The sequence below is a fragment of the Oncorhynchus masou genome, chromosome 23 (assembly GCF_036934945.1).
Source record: "Oncorhynchus masou masou isolate Uvic2021 chromosome 23, UVic_Omas_1.1, whole genome shotgun sequence".
Taxonomy (NCBI): Eukaryota; Metazoa; Chordata; class Actinopteri; order Salmoniformes; family Salmonidae; genus Oncorhynchus; species Oncorhynchus masou.
The window spans coordinates 44,734,224-44,753,738 of NC_088234.1; the positions used below are offsets into that span (position 1 = coordinate 44,734,224).

The window sequence follows — 19,515 nt, forward strand, 5'->3', positions numbered from 1 at the left end:
GTGGGCAGATTATTTTCGTCTCTTGTCACACACACCCTCTCCAGCATCTGAACACTCCTTTCTCTTAGTTCCTGGCCTCATTATTCCCCCATCATAGCATACCCTTAACATTAGCCCATCTATTCTCTGTATCATGCCATAGCTAACCTCCTACCCATCTTCCATCTTCAACCAATACCTACTCTTGAGGTACTGACTGTCCTCCGTTACGGATCTAGCAGTTATTCTGCCGTACAATAGAAGGTTTACATATGACCCATCTTTGGGCCAGTCCTCTGTTTCATCTTCTGCATATGTACAGTACTTATACTTATTACTTGTTGCACCATAAAAGCCTTTCAAACGTATGTAAAAGACCTATACCCACGTCTGGTATCTCTAATTATTTTTCCTTTGGTTATGCTAGAACAACCCTCGCACCGATGGTTCCATCCTCCCCTGGTCCTGGCTCCATCCTGTGTAATATATTTCATTGTTTAGCCCTAATAAGTCTATCTTCCCCGTTTGCCTGCCCCATTCTATTTCTTTACCATTATACACAACCCTCAACTTTGCCTCTTCTCTGTCTTGGGTCATTTCCCAAGCCATCCCTCTTTTTACCATTACCCTCATTTTTTGCCCAATCTCTTCCTCTAAGCAACCTAAACACACACTCTCCAAATCTTTCCCTCGCCAATTTAGCCTTCCATGTAGAGTCCCCTTTACACGAAATGCACACCCTCCACATAAGTCTAGTTCCCTGGTATTTTCCCAACACAACATATGCCCCTCGCAACAGTCATTGAGGTCAGGCCTATCCATTATTTGCCAATGTTCAATGAATGTCTCCATCCTAGCCATACACCATTCTCCTAGGATCTTTGCTTCCTCATACATCTGTTCTTCCTCTGAAGCTTTCTGATTCCTATAATTCAGGGAAGATTGGTTAGACAATTATGTTATTGTCGCCTGCCTTTCTTGGCCTTCTTCTTGCCCTTCCTACTTCTGGGGTTTACCATACCTATAAGTTCATCAGCAATGTATTTCAGCTCCCTTCTCAGATCACCTGCTGCTGCCTCACACCTTACTACTGAACTAGTAAGATCTGCAATTTTGGACCAGTTAGGTCCCTCGCCCTTATGATCTGATCCATCTCCTTGTATGGCTTGTATGGTTCCTTGTCTTTCCTCTGTTGCCTTTAGTGCCCAGATAGGTCTCCAGGCTGGCCCCTGTGCCGTCTGCCTCCTAACTCCTGTGTTTAGCAGCCCGCTAGGGCCATTGTCTTTCCTCTGTTGCCTTTAGTGCCCAGATAGGTCTCCAGGCTGGCCCCTGTGCCATCTGCCTCCTAACTCCTGCGTCTAGCAGCCCACTCGGGCCATTGTCTTTTGAGCCATGCCCAAACCATCCTTTCACTAACTGCCTACCTCTCTCTTTCTGTCTTTCCTCCTTTTCTTTCCTCGATCTCTGATTATCCTGTCTGTGCCTTGGGGTATACCTTCTTAGTCTCCTTATCTTCAAACCTGGTCCCTCTCCATGTTCTTCCTTACTTTCTTCTATAAGGAAAACTGGTTATTTTCCTTGCCCCTCTACCCTTTTCTGGGCCCGTACCTATTCCTCAGTTAATCTCCTCCTCACACCATGGTTACTAGCTCTTGGCCTATAGATATCTCCTAACATAATTTCTACCCATCTGTTGTCCGTCATGCAAGCCCCTATGTTGCAATCCAACATCTTCCACTTAAGGCCAAATCTCCTGACGTGCTCTCGTGCCACTCCGCCCCATCCTTATCTCGCCTCATGTAGCACTGATGTTTTTTTCTCCAGGACTTCTAAGTCCTTTTTGGTCCAAAATTTCTCCAAGTCCCCTAGCATAACTTGGGGCTCTCTCCTTGTGTCTCTTTCCAATGTTGTCCTTACATTTTTCATCACCAGAGGTGGTGATCCATATTTCCAATTCGCTGACCGACATGGGCATTTGCTACTATTTTCTTTCCTTCCTATCGCCACTCTACGCCTTCCTGCTGTGGCTTTCATGTTAACCCCGAATCCCCAGGATGTAACTGCGCCAAATACTCCTCCTATTCTTTCTATCAGATACGCCTCATGAGGTTCATAACAATCCTCGCATAGCCATGTGGTTCCAGATAGGACAACCCCATGTATGTCTTCCTGCTCCAATTCTCCAGGGGCCAATTTCCCACATCGCCCACAATTGATCATGACCTTGTCCTCAGCTCCCTTACACCACACCCACCTACTCTCTTCTACTCTAACTATCCTACCTTTTTTACCCACCCTTTCTTCCCTCTCCCCATCTTGTTTTAAATAATATCCAGGTCTTACCCCCTCGGACTTCTCAGGGTTTTCCTAGGAATATGAGGGGGAGAAAAGATTGGTAACCACAAAACCCATAATTGCCTTAGTTCATTCCATTTCCCGTGAAAATGGTGCACGGCATTAAGGGCCATAGCTATAACTACCCATATTACCATGGGTAGTGCTTTTCCTAATACCTGTCTCCTAATTTGGCTTCTTTTATTTTTCAGTTTTTTTAGTTCTTTCCACAACTGCATTATTATTACCAAAATTAGCCCTTCCATTACCCATCCAGCTTATGCAAATCCCTTCAATTGTTCACATAGCCCTGTGGTATCTGTCATGTTTACTTTAAAGCCTCCTATCTGGCCTATTGCCCCAAAGACTGTTGCCATAGTTTCTCCGAATTGTATCCACCCATAATGTTTCCCCAGTACTGGTGCCACTTGTTATATTACCACCACAGGTACCATAGACAACATTACAGTCCGTCCTTTGGATAAACCAAACCTAATCACTGCCACTAGGGTGGTAAGTATTATTGCTAACAATGTTATAAACCCCTGACCCTGCCTATTTTTCCAACCCAACGTTCCCCAAATCATAATCTGTAGTAGTTGACACAATGTCATAGCTACCTTCTCCTGAGAGCTCTCTTTGAGTCAGGTCCCTGTCCTCAAAGTCGGATTGGTTGGAGGAATTGGATGCCATTTTCTTGGGAGGTTTTTGGTAGTTTCTATGGTTTTGAAGCTTTTCTTTATTGTGTTGTACTCAGGCTGCTTAAGTCGTTTGTGCCTTATTGTACAGAAACAGCTCCCCTTTATTCACCTTCAGCCAGTGCCCCCTCCCCTTGTCAGGCACTGCCTACTTCCTTTACTAGAGCAGTGCATGTTCGCGGTTGACACCTTGGCGGGTCACAAATTCGTGACCTCTAGTAGGTCTACCTGTGTTCCATCTGTCTCCCGTTGCTCTAATTGGCCAGGAGATCTTTGATGTACTCTCTCGTATACCATAGTCCATATTATTACTCCTTTGCATATTTTCCACAAGAGTTTTAGCATGGAATTTAATAACTCTCTCAGTAGTCTAAGGGTTATTTTATTATTTTAAATAGGAATAGCCACACCTTCCTCAGTACTGCATCTACTGGAAGTCCCATCCTTTTGGCGTAGCCTAGGTTAATCATAAGCGCTATGAATATCAAGATCCCTACTGTAATACTTATTCCTAGCCAGAATCTTTCTGTTATTTCTTGTCACCATGAAGTGACTTCCTCCCATTTGTCATTTATGGCTGTGACCACCTGATTTACTGGTTCCACTATTATATCATTTGCCATTTTAGCCATCTCTGTGGTAAAACCTCCCCACGCTCTAGTTAACCAGTTGACTCCTAAAACATTACTCATAGTGGTGTCCTCATCTCGATACCACGTTATGCCATCTGCTCCTTCGTCCCAGAACCTTCTCTTCAATATGTTACAATAGTTTTCCTGCCCCATAGTTTTTAACAGTTCCAAATTTCGTTTAATTATACTGCACCCTTCTGATACCGTACCATTGTCAAATAGCTGTTTACACGTGGACATATTCCAAGTCTGGGTCATATTCTTATCCCAGTTTGACCCTTTTCCCCATAGGTCTCCCCATAGTTCATCCTGTTGTGGCCACATTAGCTTTATGGCCCATTCCTTATACCCTCCCATCAGCCACCTGGCGGTCATGGGTTCAAGGGTTTATCTAGCCCAATCTGCTAGAGAGGGATCTGTTCTAAGGGTCTGATCCCTGGTGCCAGCTATATCCCCTTGGTTTACATGGAATTGAATGCCTCCATAGCATGCTAATTGTACGTATCCTCCGGTTAATGGAGTGGGGTCTAACGGGCGTTTATCCCATCCCATTGCTATTGGGTCAAATGTTTTGGACACCGTGGTACTCTTCATGCTAGTGCTGGCTTCAAAGTTTTTAATGATTATTAATGCCTTCCTAATCATTTGGTTGTATTCCATTTCTGTAGCATTAATCCCTGCATCCATATAAGGGTATCAGTGTTCAATCTTCCTATTGGGGGGAAACTATATCCAAATTGATGCACATGTTCCATTTTGTCACGTGCTCTTATATGCTTTAAAATACCTCCTCCAGCCAATACTCTGGAGTGGCACGCGCCCCGTGCGTTTACCATGTCTACCAACTTTTGGTTTGCGTTCTCATTCCTGCCATTCCAAGTGAAGGATAATGTCCCCCTGACCATCTATGGAAGTGGGGGATTCCTGATTCTTTCAATATGCCATGGGCTGAGATGCAATGGTATCGTGCCCAGGCCTCAGTTTTATTCGCGGGGGGGTCTAACCCATTGGTCATAATACTGTTGGGCGGGCTTTGCTTTTTTCCTTTTTTCCTATTGGTTCTTGTCCCCAGTTCCATAATGGGCCTTTAGCACATATATCATTCAACCATTTAGATTCAGGACTTAGTCCTGTAATTCGCCTCTGCGTGCTGCGCCTTACTCGGGACCTGGAGCTATTCCCTTTCAGACAGAATATATCTAAGCCCCCTCGATCCGTACCCTGTCTTAGGCCCTCTGTGTGTGTTAGGTTCATTTCTGTTTTGTAGCGCGCCAGTGTGGTCGGGGGGGGGGCACTTCCCTTTTAGCTCGCTCGAGGGTGCTAGTATTTTTTTCGCCTGGTTCACGGGGTGTTGTTATTGCTGCACTTGCAGATGCATGAACTTGCTGATGCATGACTTGTGGTCATGCTATTTTGGCTCATCCGAGGCCAACGCGTTGTTATCATCCTCCTGGGCCAGGCCGAGGTGTTGAAAGCAGTCGTTAAACTGTGGCACTCAACACTTTCCCAAGGTGAACTGGTCGTACTTTGATCATAGATACATTTGATCTCCGTTATATTCTCTGCATCACCCAGCTGTCCCCTCCACTGGCCGCCTTTATATGAATTCATATATTGTCCATTTTCACATGTCTGATTAACCAGCACTGGTCCTTTAGTTATATTTACTACATACCCTTGGAGTGTGTTACTGGTCACTAATTTCCACAACACCACTATGGTATTATTATGATCCCAGGTCAGATTCCATTTCGTAATATTATATTTCTGTTTTAACTTGACTGAAGGGTGTCCTGGACACAGTGAGTCATTTGTTATGGTGCATTGTAAGGGTGTGCCCCATCTCTTTGTAAATGCTCTATAGGTTGGTATACAGTTGGCACATTTTTCTTGGAGTATCTCTAGTCCCTGTACTTATTCTCTCTCTTGTTTTTCATACACTATCCCTAGGTTTAGTCCTATTATTATGGCGGTGGGTACTAATGGTTATGGTGGAAAGGATACTCACCCACCAGCACCATCCCATCTTACATTCCCTATGCCTGGTTCTATATTCTCCCAGCCTCATTTCCATGTGGAAACAGAGGGAGACATTCCAGTTAGTTTTGTTTTCTTTCTTATTTATTTTTTTACAAATGGGGGACCTAGTATGGCCTGGGTCCCTTTGTCTAGATGTGACATCTCCAGGGTCTTGTGTGTTTGAGGTTAGTTTTCTTTTTATTAGGTTAATCAACCTTCTCATTTTTCCTTGTGGATCAGGCAGAGCAGCTTCATGTCTACCTCTTCCCTCTCCAGGAGCTGCTTTCCTGTCCACCAACATGTGGCACGAGTATACACAGTCCAATTTGGTTTTGGGGTCCTGGACAATGTATATTTGCCAGCCCAATTTCACCATGTGCCTTTCTCTTTTGTCACCCCTGACGGGTTCTGTATCCTCTATGGCCATAAGCTTGGAGACACAGCACATTGTCTTCTCTTTCCTCATTAACCTGCCCCAGTTATGTTCTCTCACTGGCTTACATGTTCCTTCCCACCAGCATCTTCTCATTACCCCATGATGGCCGTTTCTCTCATGGTTATTGTCTAATTCATATTCATTATCTTGTTCCCAGTCACGTCTGTTTGTCAACATATGACTTAGGTAAGTCCTAGGGTTCCATAGGGAAAGTTTCCCGTCTACCATCATCCAACATTCTGGTTCTCCTGGTTGTGTGCCATATCCTGTCACTGGGACTGGGTCACCTTTCCTTTCCTCCAGCCACTGTTCACAATTTTTGTATGTACTTATTCCTCCAGCCAATCTGAAGGGCCCTGCTTCTACAGGCCATAGGCCTTCCTCCCTTCTCACTGGAGGCTACCTCTTAACAGGTCATTCCCCCCTCTCAGTTTCTAAGGTCTGAACTCCACACAATTCTTCTGGACCAACACACCTCTGTGTGTCCATACACATCTGCACCGCTTCGGCTCCCATCCTGATGTCACTACCTGTACTCCTACCATGCAGTTTGGAAATACGTCCCTATCACATCTCTTGCACCAGAGAACCCTTCCTACTCTTTGCCTACCAACTCTCTTACCACAGTCACTTCCTGTGGCTATCTGCCTTATGCTCATCTTGACCGGGCCTTCATACTGCACCTCCCCTGTGGGTTCTCTGCATACCTCACATGGGGCTTTGCTCATATAACCTTTCTGTCCTGGATCTGTGCACCTGCTTTCGTGCCACACAGCCCTAGTATTCCCCGAACTACCACTCCTGCTTTCGCCAGTTGTTCGTGTCTTAGATGAGTGGTAATCCATACTGCGTCATCCGAGCATCTCAACCTTATTCCTGACCTGCAGGTCAACATATGCAGCCACTCTGGATTAACTACTCTGGTGGACATACCTTTTTAAGTTGTGCAATGTCTACCGTTATATCACCGTCTACTTTGATCGTGTTTGTAATAATCACGGCAATTACCTGGCGTCTTTTTCCGTCTTTTTTTGTTTGTTTTTGTTTTGTTGGGATTACTCTATTCCCCGTGTCAGCTCCTGGTCTTAATCCTAATCCACTCTCCCACCTGTAACACACAAGGTAGAGGGGGAGACTGCGCATTGGCTATTTCCACCACTGTGCTGATGTTGGGTAGTCCCATCAATTCTCTTGGGCTAGGCCCTGTGTCTGTTGGAGTTACAGTGCCTTGCGAAAGTATTCGGCCCCCTTGAACTTTGCGACCTTTTGCCACATTTCAGGCTTCAAACATAAAGATATAAAACTGTATTTTTTTGTGAAGAATCAACAACAAGTGGGACATTTATTGGATATTTCAAAGTTTTTTAACAAATCAAAAACGGAAAAATTGGGCGTGCAAAATTATATGTATATTATGTATATTATATGTATATATTTGTAATATATTATATGTATATATTTGTAACATATTATATGTATATATTTGTAATAGGGGCCATCTTGGCTCCTTCAGACGTATATTTCATCACTGGTCCCTTTAAGTGTTTACTGCAGCACTTCACTGTTCTCTCCGATCCTTCATTGGCCACCCATATGAACCCGTCCCTGTCTGTAATGGCTTTCTTCTACCTCCTTCTCTGACGAAGAGGTGGAATAAGGATCGGACCAAAATGCAACGTGGTTCGTTCGATACATCTTTAATTATGACGAAACACGAACAATACAAAACAACAAATGTCGAAAAACCCGAAACAGCCCTGACTGGTGCAACAAACACAGAGAAAGGAACAATCACCCACAAACACACAGTGAAACCCAGGCTACCTAAATAGGGTTCCCAATCAGAGACAACGATAATCACCTGACTCTGATTGAGAACCGCCTCAGGCAGCCATGGACTAATCTATACACCCCACACAACCCCAAGACGAAACACACCCACAAATAAACCCATGTCACACCCTGGCTTGACTCAATAAATGAAGATAACATAATAAATATAGACCAGGGCGTGACACTATCTATGTCCTCCCCTTCTAATTTTACAAATATCCATAGGGGCAGATCGGGGTTACTCTCATCTTTTTTTAACTTTATCCACGATTCAGTCATTTTGTCTGTTCACATTATGGGCTCTTTTCCATATTGCTTATGTGACAGCTCCAGTTGGTCATTTCGTCTAGTAATGCCTTTATAGCAATGCTTAGCTACTCTGCTATAGCCTGGGTATGTGGTTTCTAATATACCCTAGTTTACCTAGGCATTTCTGCATCTCATTAATTATTTGTGGCTTCTCCATTCTCTGCACTTTTTATAGGTATCCTTCACTCGCAGTTATTCCGTCGCTGATTGTGAAACCGAGAAAGCTGACTTCCTTCCTGCCTATCTGGCATTTTGTTAGATTCAGTTTCATGCCTGCAGTATTCAACTTGGTTAAGGCCTCTTTTGTGTCTGGCTATTTTGCATTGCTTCCCTGGCTTATGTACTCCTCCAATTATTTTATGTGTGTTCTGACTCTCTGTATTTGGTCTGGAACAAAAAAAAATCACATTTATGACTCCCCTTACTTATAATTATTTAGCATCCGATAAGCTGAGGAGATTTTCTTCTCCTTGTACTATATTTATCCCTAAGTGGTTTATTATTTTCATATCTTTTTTTAAAGTCTATCCTGAAATTTGACACTGAGGTGTCCACTCTGTGCATTATTTACTTCCCTGTAACGTCCCATTCCCCTACTCCTGTGTCAGTGTCTAACTGACCTAATACATATGCACATGGGTCACTATCTGTCTCAGCTCTTTCAATGTAGTTATGTCTATGTTTAACTTCCTCTTAACTGCTGCTTTCATGACCGTGGTTTAAAACTGGCCTTTTTCACTTCCGCATCTGCTTCCTGTTGCCGCAGCTAATATTGTCAGTACCAGATATGGTCTCTGTTTCCAAATATTGACTGACTGTCTCACAGTCTCCCTGTTTACACTAATGAATTTTATAGAACTCAACATTTCTATGTAGTAACCTATAAGATAATTATATAGTTCAACTTAATTAACCCGATACTCTCAATGACCCTGGGTCACAACAGATGCCATATATTCTTGTTATCTTTCTACTATTTAAAGACAAACCTTCAAATGATTAGATAAGGCCAAAACACTGCTGAACATGTTTTCTGTACTAATGAAATCTCTCTTTCGGGAGTCCACTGTATTTTACCTAACAATAACCTGGGTTCATCTTAACTCAGTCTCATCAATCATTTTATATATGTTGCGTAGTATGGGATCCATTATCTACAGTACTTTATTATCCCTAAGAACTGCAACATATTTATTTTCATAATTAAATTTAATGCTTATAAAATCACTCTTTTTCTACCTTCATCTTTGTTCTGCCCTGTTGGCTTAAAATATATCCTAAATACTTAACATAGGTCTTCCTGCATGGCTCTCAACAATACCCTAGTGTCTCCTAGATTCGTTGGAGTCCCGTCTTGTAGCAGGGCCATTGCCATGGCGTACCAGGGCTGTGCATAGAAGGCCACTTTGCCACAATACACACTTACATCCTCTGGCCCCCCTTCTTTTTCTGGGATGACTTTTTATTAGAACCCAATTTCGTATTACTACGAGGTCTGCCTGCCTTGACGGCGTTGCAAATAATTAACTCCTGTTGCCATATCCTCACCTTGAGGTTTGTATAAATGTCCTATTTAATTATGAACTCTTATATGGATTTTTTCCTCAAAGAGTAGACTCTAACCCACCATTGCTCTTTACCTTGAGATTTTATTTAGATTTCCTATTTAGTTATAAACTCTTATAGTACTTCCTTATTTCTCAGGGATTTTTTTCTCATACAACGCCCATAGTGACACTTACGCACCATGTTAGCTTTACTTTCCCAAGGAAATAATACAATTTCAAAGTAGTTATACTGTCATGCCCTGGTTGAAGTATATTATGTTTGTCTTCATTTATTTGGTCAGGCCAGGGTGTGACATGGGTTATTGTGGTGTGTTTTTGTCTTGGGGTTTTGAGGGGTGTCTAGCATAGACTATGGCTGCCTGAGGCGGTTCTCAATCAGAGTCAGGTGATTATCGTTGTCTCTGATTGGGAACCATATTTAGGCAGCCATATTCTTTGAGTATTTCGTGGGTGATTGTTCCTGTCTCTGTGTTTGTTGTCACCAAATAGGCTGTATAGGTTTTCACGTTCCGGTTGTTGTTTTGTATTTCATGTTTAGTTCATTTTTCATTAAAGAACATGAGTAACCACCACGCTGCATTTTGGTCCACTTCTCTTTCAACAGACGAACGCCGTTACATATACACTTTGAATAGAGACTGGTGTTTCTTAATCATTTTATAATTAATTTCCACCTGTTCCAACAATTTCTAGTGAAGTTGAACAGTCTTCATGGGAAATTCTTAGGATTCAGGGCTATTTGCCTAATCCTGTTATTGGAGGGGCCGTCTGTTCCCTCTTGGTCAGCGGCCCCAGGGTATTCCTGGTACACACATTGCGAGCCTAGTACTGGGTAGACCTGCCTTTTGCCTGCGTATCATTTCATGTTCTGTACCATTATTTTCTACCCTACTTTGCTCCTCATGAGCTGCCGTAGTATCTATGGTAGTTGCCATGGTTTTCTTTCTCTGGGTATATAGGTCCTTAACTTATTTAGTTTTCAGAGTATTCTTACTATCGGTGCCCCACGTTGGGTGCCAAGTGTCACGGTGCTGACTTTTGCCCAATACCTGCAGCAAAAGCCTCTACCCCGTCCTCTGGCTGGGCAGAGTACTTTAGGATTTTAGTTACTTCGGTGTAACAAGGGCCTTGCCGTGCGGCCCTACCAACCTTCCTATGTATTCGTAATGGCCCGTCGCCAACGGCAGCCAGTGCCTTCATTTTGGTTTCCTTGTGGAACAGACTGCTTAACTGTGCCTTTGCTCGACCAATTACTTTGCCGGCTGTGTTTACTGTTCTGGTCAGTTTGCCTTTACTCCCCATGCTCAGATTACCACACCAGACTGTAACACTGAACGTGAGGATGCTCTCCACCAAGCTGCTGTATATCCTCTCCAGAACATCCTGACCCCAAACCCCTTTAATTTCCTGATTAAAAACAGTTGCTTGCTTTTAAAAAAAACACTCTGTCTGCATTCTCTGTAAAACTCTCGTCACAACAGCAGTGAAGCCTGCGTTCAGGGTCAGTTCATCAAAGTACTTGATCCAACCTGCGAGGCTGTCACGTTCTGACAATAGTTCTGTTATTTTATTCTTTGTTTTAGTATGGTCAGGGCGTGAGTTGGGGTGGGCAGTCTATGTTTGTTTTTCTATGTTGGTTTTTGTGTTCGGCCTAGTATGGTTCTCAATCAGAGGCAGGTGTCGTTAGTCGTCTCTGATTGAGAATCATACTTAGGTAGCCTGGGTTTCACTCTTGGTTTGTGGGTGTTTGTTTCCGTGTGTGTGTGTTTGGGCCACACGGTACAGTTTCGGTTTTGTAAATTCACGTCATCGTTTATTGTTTTGATTCAGTGTTCAGTGCCTTCTTTAATTAAAATCATCATGAACACTTACCACGCTGCGCTTTGGTCCGATCCTTACTCCTCCTCAGACGTAGAGGACGATAGCCGTTACAGAGTCCTCCGTTGACATTCAGGTCCAGTAGTCGTTTCAGCAGTGTGTGTATTTGCATTGTATTGAAAGCTGAACTAAAATCAATAAATAAAACTTTTGCATAATTTTTCATGTTAAAGGTGACTGGCCACCATGCTCAGCAAGGTCAGGGTAGCATCCTCAGTCCCCTCTGTGCTTTATAGGCACTATAACGGGTCCAGGTGATCCGCAATGGACAGTATTGTAGTCATGTATTGTATTTTACAGTATTGAATTGTACTGCTCCTGTGTTGCTCAGATAGTTAAAGCATGGCATTAGCAACACCAGATTTGTGGGTTCGAGTTCCACTGGAGTCACATATGAAAATGTATAAAAGCGTTGGCCTTCTAAATAGCATATAACGGTATTAAAGTGCTGCATTGGCCAAGGCAATTTTAGTAAAAACATTGTGAAACACCCGATCAAAAAGACCCCAGTAACTTCATTTTGGATTCATGTTTACTGTATAGGGGATGCATAACATACAGTACATTTATGATCTTGTTCATAGTATTATTAATATTACTACTATTTCAAAAATGTTTTACAGTGAAGTAAAATGATAATAGCCATAATAGTACATTACAACATATATCATACTTTATGTGTTTCTACTTCACAAACATGCTTTTTCATTATGTAGTCCTCAGAATCTGTGGTAGTCTAACTAGTCAAAAATCTATAGGTTTACCAAATGGATTATCAAATAAGAGCAGTCGGATTAAGTAATAGTATGTGTTTTAACAAATGAGGAGAAAATCATACACAAGTAATGTGAGCATTGCAATGTAAAAGGCAATTACTTTATATGAACATGTATTGCAATGTGAAACATGCATTTCTAGATGAAACATTGATTTTTAAGTTGGGTGAAAAACTGAGTTGTATGTGTTGTACCTAGTCATTTGAAAATGTGCTTAGAGTTTTGAAACAACTGCCATTTTGATGATCTGTTTTGAGTTTTGTTCTAAGAGTTGTGAAAATGGACAACTTAATTGTGAAAATTGCACCAAATCGATTGAAAAAAGTGTAATAATGGATGTTAGACAGTTGACGAACTGTCCTCACAGACCCCAACATCAGCGAGAGAGAACTCTACAGATGTCTGAAAATTTGATCCAGTCTCTTGCCCACCTCTCTCTCTCTTATTTTCTTCCTCTTTCTCCTCATCCCTCTCTCCCCCTCACTCTCTCTCCCCCCGACCCCTCTCCCTGTCTATCTCCCTCTCTAAAGTATCAACACCAGGACTCTAATAATGGTCGTGAGACAGTTGAAGAACTGCCCTCACAGACCCAACATCACCCAGAGAGAACTCTACAGGTAATGTTTGATCACTGTCTATCTGAGCTTTTACAGGTAATCTCTTTCTCTCAGAGCTCTCCTTGTAATGTCTGATTATTGCTCTGTACCAGTTGGCAAGTCCTTTAGTTGTCATTAATTCTCTCGCACCTCTTTGTCTCGTTCTCCCTCCCTCCCTCCCTCCCTCCCTCCCTCCCTCCCTCCCCCTCCCTCCCTCCCTCCCTCCCTCCCTCCCTCCCTCCCCATAAAGAAGATCCACTATGAGACCAATCCAAAGCTATATAAAACAAGAAAATGCACGGCATGCTGCCAAAGGACGTACCCTGGAGTAAAGGTGTATTGAATGTGTATGTAACAACTCAGTATTCGACGTCCATCCATTTCTGAGGACATCAGGAGATTACTTGGAAACTGGTATAAGGATCAGCTTCTGGTGCCAAAGGTTGCATGTTTGAATCCAGCGATAGAAAGTTGTTTTTGAGATTTTAGTTTTAAGCCTATCCCAAACCTTAACCATTCGGACTTAATGCCAAACCTTAAGATTTCTGAGTGAATACCAAAACTGAAACCTAACCATAAAAATTCAGAGTTAATGCCTAAACTTAATCTTAAGCAATTTTAAATTTGGAACACCTTCGAAATTTGACGTTTGAGAAACAGGGATGAATGTCTAATTCTGATGCGGGACTGCGAGTGCTTGTTGGCATTACCGACTCAAGAATTTCAGATAGGAAGATGAATATGACCAGGTTAATGTTTGATGAATATTCTCATTCACACACATAACTTTTGTTTATCTCTTTCACTCTCTCTCTCTTCTCCCTCTCTATTGCTCACAATCCCCGCCCCTCTCCTCTCCCTCTTTCTGTTGGTCTGATAGTGTTATACTTTATGGTCGTGTCTGTGCCTTAAATGCAAAATACATTTAAAATCTATGTATTAGGCGACAGATGTCTTGTTCATTATAGAAAATCTGTATCTACGAGGATTGAGCACCTCCTTCTGTAGAACACCAACTTGGGAGCGAGAAGGAACTTGATGGTGATGAATGGTTGACTGGTTATTGTGGCAGTTGGCACCATGCGTTATAATACATATCTGGTTCTATTCATTCTGGTATGCTCTATTTCTCTGCTGTCTGTCATACTCACAAGGAGATACTACCACACAAGGTACGTTTCTTTATTTTATGTGATTAATAAAATTAACTATGGGGCAAATTTCAGATGTAAGTGGTATTTTTTTCGAACACTCTTGAGTAAGGACTTACCACAGTGTTTTACCAAGAAGGCTCAGGCTTTTGTGCTTCCACCTCTACGGCCCGGTTCTAATGTCAGTGAAGCCATGGCCACAGTGGACCTGCTCTGACTTGGGGCAAAGGCTAGGCCACTGGTACTTTTCAACTGGTACTTTTGGTAGGCCACTGGTACTTTTCAACTGGTACTTTTGGTAGGCCACTGGTACTTTTCAACTGGCATTTACACAACAGTGGCTATCTGTGGAGGTGTTTTGTGAAATACCATATGAACTGTGTGTGTGTGTGTGTGTGTGTGTGTGTGTGTGTGTGTGTGTGTGTGTGTGTGTGTGTGTGTGTGTGTGTGTGTGTGTGTGTGTGTGTGTGTGTGTGTGTGTGTGTGTGTGTGTGTGTGTGTGTTTGTGTTTGTGTTTGTGTGTGTTTGTTTGTGTCAGGAGTGGTGGGTTTGACCGCCATGCAGCTTTTCTCTGTAACAGACTGAGACTCAAGTTCCTCACTCTCACTTCAGCCAAGGCGTAAGTTAACACACAAACACACACCACACACTCAAAGAGGAACATTATCTCTGTCTGATATACACTACCGGTCCACAGTTTAAGAACACCTACTCATTCAAGGGTTTTTCTTTATTTATTTTTTTACTATTTTCTACATTGTAGTTCAATAACACATACGGAATAATGTAGTAACCAAAAAAGTGTTAAACAAATCAAAATATATTTTATATTTGAGATTCTTCAAATAGCAACCCTTTGCCTTGATGACAGCTTTGTACACTCTTGGCATTCTCTCAACCAGCTTCACCTGGAAGGCTTTTCCACCTGTCTTGTTGGCTGCTTTTCCTTCAATCTGCGGTTCGACTCCTCCCAAACCATCTCAATTTGATTGAGGTTAGGGGATTGTGGAGGCCAGGTCATCTGATGCAGCACTCCATCACTCTCCTTCTTGGTTAAATAGCCCTTACACAGCCTGGAGGTGTGTTGGGTCATTGTCCTGTTGAAAAACAAATGATAGTCCCACTAAGCCCAAACCAGATTTGATGGCGTATCGTTGCAGAATGATGTGTTAGCCATGCTGGTTAAGTGTGCCTTGAATGCTAATTAAATCACAGATAGTGTCACCAGCAAAGCACCCCCACACCATAACACCTCCTTGTCTCACAATGACACGGTGGTTGGAACAAAACATCTCAAATTTGGACTCATCAGACCAAAGGACAGATTTCCACTGGTCTAATGTCCATTGCTCATGTTACTTGGCCCAAGCAAGTCTCTTCTTATTATTTGTGTCCTTTAGTAGTAGTTTCTTTGCAACATTTCGACCATGAAGGCCTCATTCACACAGTCTTCTCTGAACAGTTGATGTTGAGATGTGACTGTTACTTGAACTCTGAGAAGCATTTATTTGGGCTTCAATTTCTGAGGCTGGTAACTCTAATAAACGTATCCTCTGCAGCAGAGGTAACTCTGGGTCTTCCATTCCTGTGGCGGTCCTCATGAAAGCCAGTTTCATCATAGCATGTGATGGTTTTTGTGAGTGCACTTGAAGAACCTGATGGGGCTACAGGTTCCCAACTAGGAACACCCCCCCCCCCCTTCAGCCCAAACGGTGGCGCAGGGAAAGCAAAAATATTCTTAAAAATATTTAACCTCCACACATTAACAAGTCCAATAGCTTAAATGAAAGATAAACACCTTGTTCATCTACCCAGCATGTCAGAATTGTAAAATGTTTTACAGCGAAAACATAGCACATATTTATGTTAAACCACCACTAGGAAAACATACAATATGTAGCCACATGGCTATGCAAAATAGCACAATCACAAACGCAGGATTAAAAGAAAAATAATTCACTAACCTTTTGAAAATCTTCATCAGATGACAGTAATAGCACATGTTACACAGTACATTTATCTTTTTTTCAATAATATGCAATTTATATCCATAAATCTCCATTTACATTGAGCCATGTTCAAAAAATGCAGCAGAAATGACCGGAGGAATTATAAATATCTCCGGCAGCTAACGCCAGATAACAGCAATAAACATCATAAACTTTGACTAAATATACATGTTCTACATATATTTAGAAAGATACACTTCTTCTTAATGCAAACGCTGTGTTACATTTATTTTTAACGTTACAGAATTCGTTCACTATTCAATAATCTGAGACGGCGCACAGCCATTTAGCATTATTTCTCTACTATGTTGGATTTGACAAAAATACAATTTTACAACATAAATATTCCCTTACCTTTGATGGTCTTCGACAAGAATGTCGTGGAAGGAGTTATACTTACCTAATATAACGTTTGGTTGCTGTTGGTGTGTCTTTGTATTAGCAAAAGCTAACATCTTCAGGTGAATTACCCCAAAAAGGACTTCTGATCACGAAAATTGCGCATCAAAACTTCAAATTTACATATTATATGTCGACTAAACTGGTCAAACTAAGTGCAGAATCAAGCTTTAGGATGTTTTTAATGTACAAAACAATTGGCGATTAAATCAAACATAACGAACTCTCTTCAGCCAAGGTGGAAAAAAAGACCCTTTTCACAGAGCGCGCACCTGAAAACTCGTGACACCTCAGTATTTTGCCCGCCAAGCAGTCAAAGCTCGTGCTATTTTCTCAGTTCCACGTCTCATTGAAAGACGAGAGCGCGCTGAAGAAATAAAAACTGTTCCCAGATCCGTAGCTGGTTGGGAAGGGTGGGGGCGATGACGTCAAAGTTGGAGCAACTTTCTTAGGAGAGAGAGAGAGTTTGGGAGAATGGCTGCCCTGTGAGTTCTGCTTTACATACAGACATAATTCGAACGGTTTTAGAAGCTTTAGAGTGTTTTCTATTCAATAATAATTATTATATGCATATATTAGCAATTTTTGACAGTTTTTTTTAAAGTTTACTTTGGGCACACAATTCATCCAAAGGGGGCAGTATTTCCCCGAGCCCCATCAGGTTTTAATTAAAAGTTCTTGAAATTTTCCGCATTGACTGAACTTCATGTTCTAAAGTAATGATGGACTGTTGTTTCTCTTCGCTTATTTGAGCTGTTCTTGCCATAATATGGACTTTACCCCCCTACATTGTCAAAACACAACTGATTGGCTCAAATGCATGAAGAATGAAATAAATTCCACAAATGAACTTTTAAGAAGGCACACCTGTTAATTGATATGCATTCCAGGTGACTACCTCATGAAGCTGGTTGAGAGAATATCAAGTGTGCAAAGTTGTCATCAAGGCAATGGGTGGCTATTTGAAGAATCTCAAATAGAAAATATATTTTGATTTCTTTAACACTTTTTTGGTTTCTACATGATTCGATATGTGTGAGGGTCGATGCTGGCAGACGAGAAGCAGGTACAGGGAGTGAACATTTAATTACCAACAGACATGGAACAGGACAGGACAGCGTTTGGACATGAACACATTAACGACATTAATGCTGATACAGGGAACAAACAGTGGAGCAGACAGTCATAGATGGGGCAATCAACAAAGGGAGTCCAGGTGAGTCCATTGAGCTCCTGCGCGTAATGATGGTGACAGGTGTGTGTATTGAAGGGCAGCCTGGCGCCTTGAGCGCCAGAGAGGGAGAACGGGAGCAGGCATGACAGTACCCCCTCCTCTAGGGGCGCCATCCGGTGTCCCACCTGGGCGAGCCTGACAGGCTGGCCGAGGCATAGGCTCTGGTCAAGCCGGCTGAGGCATGAAAGCCCGATGATCCCGCTGAGGCGTGGGAGCCCGACAAACCGACTGAGGCATCTGAGCCTGACGGGCTGCCTGAAGCATGACGTGGGGTGGGTGCCTGCCGAGCCCACCGAGGCAAGACAATCTCTCAAGCCAGCTAAGGCATGGAAGCCCGACAAGCTAGCTGAGGCACCCCTGGTTCCGTCGGCGATGGCACGTCACCAACCAAAACTCCCTGATGCTTCTTTTAGTGGTTGTCAGCACTCTGTAAGGGTTGACGCTGGCAGACGAGAAGCAGGTACAAAGAGTGAAAATTTAATTACCAACGGACATGGTTCCGGACAGGACAGCATCTGGACATGAACACATAAGGACATTAATGCTGATACAGGGAACAAACGGGGTATCAGACAGTTATAGACGGAGAAATCAACAAAGGGAAGGAGTCCAGGTGAGTCCAATGAGCGCTGTTGCGTGTAATGATGGTGACAGGTGTGCGTAATGACGGGCAGCCTGGCGCCCTCGAGCGCCAGAGAGGTAGAGCGGAAGCAGTCGTGAAACTGTGTGTTATTTCATAGTGTTTATGTCTTCACAATCATTCCACAATGTAGAAAATAGTAAAAATAAAGAAAAAACATTGAATGAGTGGGTGTTCTTAAACTTTGGACCGGTAATGTATTTTAACCGTAAAATATATCAGAAATACAGCACGCTCACACTTTGTTTGTTTCTCTTCTTTCTTTTTCTCTTTCTTTCCTTTCTTTCTTTCTTTCTTTTTTTCTTTCTTTCTTTCTTTTTCTTCCCCTCACTCTCTCTTCCCCCTCCTCACTCTCGCTCCCCACTCCTCACTCTCCCTCTCTAAAGTATCAACATGAGTACTCTAATAATGGACGTTAGACAGTTGATGAACTGCCCTCACAGACCCAACATCACCCAGAGAGAACTCTACAGGTAATGTTTGATCACTGTAGCCTATATGAGATCTACAGGCAATGCATGATCATGTCTCTCTCTATTTGTGCTTTAAAGATAATGTCTGATCACGTCTCTCTCTGAGCTCTGTTGGTAATGTCTGATAGACATTGCTCAGTACCTGTTTACATATTGTCATCCATTCTCTAGAACCTATTTGTTTCATTCCATATCTCTCTCAATTCAATTCAGTGAACATATTGCCAAAGCTTACTTTGGACATTTAAAAATATGAACATAATTAATAATAATAATCAATATTGTCAACGGGACAACAGTAACAACAATAACCAAAGGTCAAAATAACCATACATTTAAAATTAACAATAAGCATAAAGGACATGTGTAGGTTGGTTGGTCTTGTCGGACAGTGTCCCTCATTTTATGGCAGGCAGCAATGTAGTGCACTGCCAAACCACAGCTCTCTGCGTCCTCCCCCAACAGGACGGGTAGCCTATCCTCATCAGAAAGGTCTTTGAAATCTTGAATAAGGGGAAATGACACCCTCTAATTGTTTCATATTTTTTTCA

The 19,515-nt window shown here is 42.4% G+C and overlaps 1 long non-coding RNA gene across 1 annotated transcript; it reads left to right on the plus strand.

Annotated features, from left to right (window-relative positions):
- The first annotated feature begins 13,938 nt into the window (after positions 1 to 13,938).
- Positions 13,939 to 18,965, plus strand: LOC135509989 (uncharacterized). The gene is made up of 3 exons (XR_010451036.1): positions 13,939 to 14,230; positions 14,748 to 14,828; positions 18,878 to 18,965. It is a non-coding gene; the product is annotated as an uncharacterized LOC135509989 (long non-coding RNA).
- Positions 18,966 to 19,515: the final 550 nt, after the last annotated feature.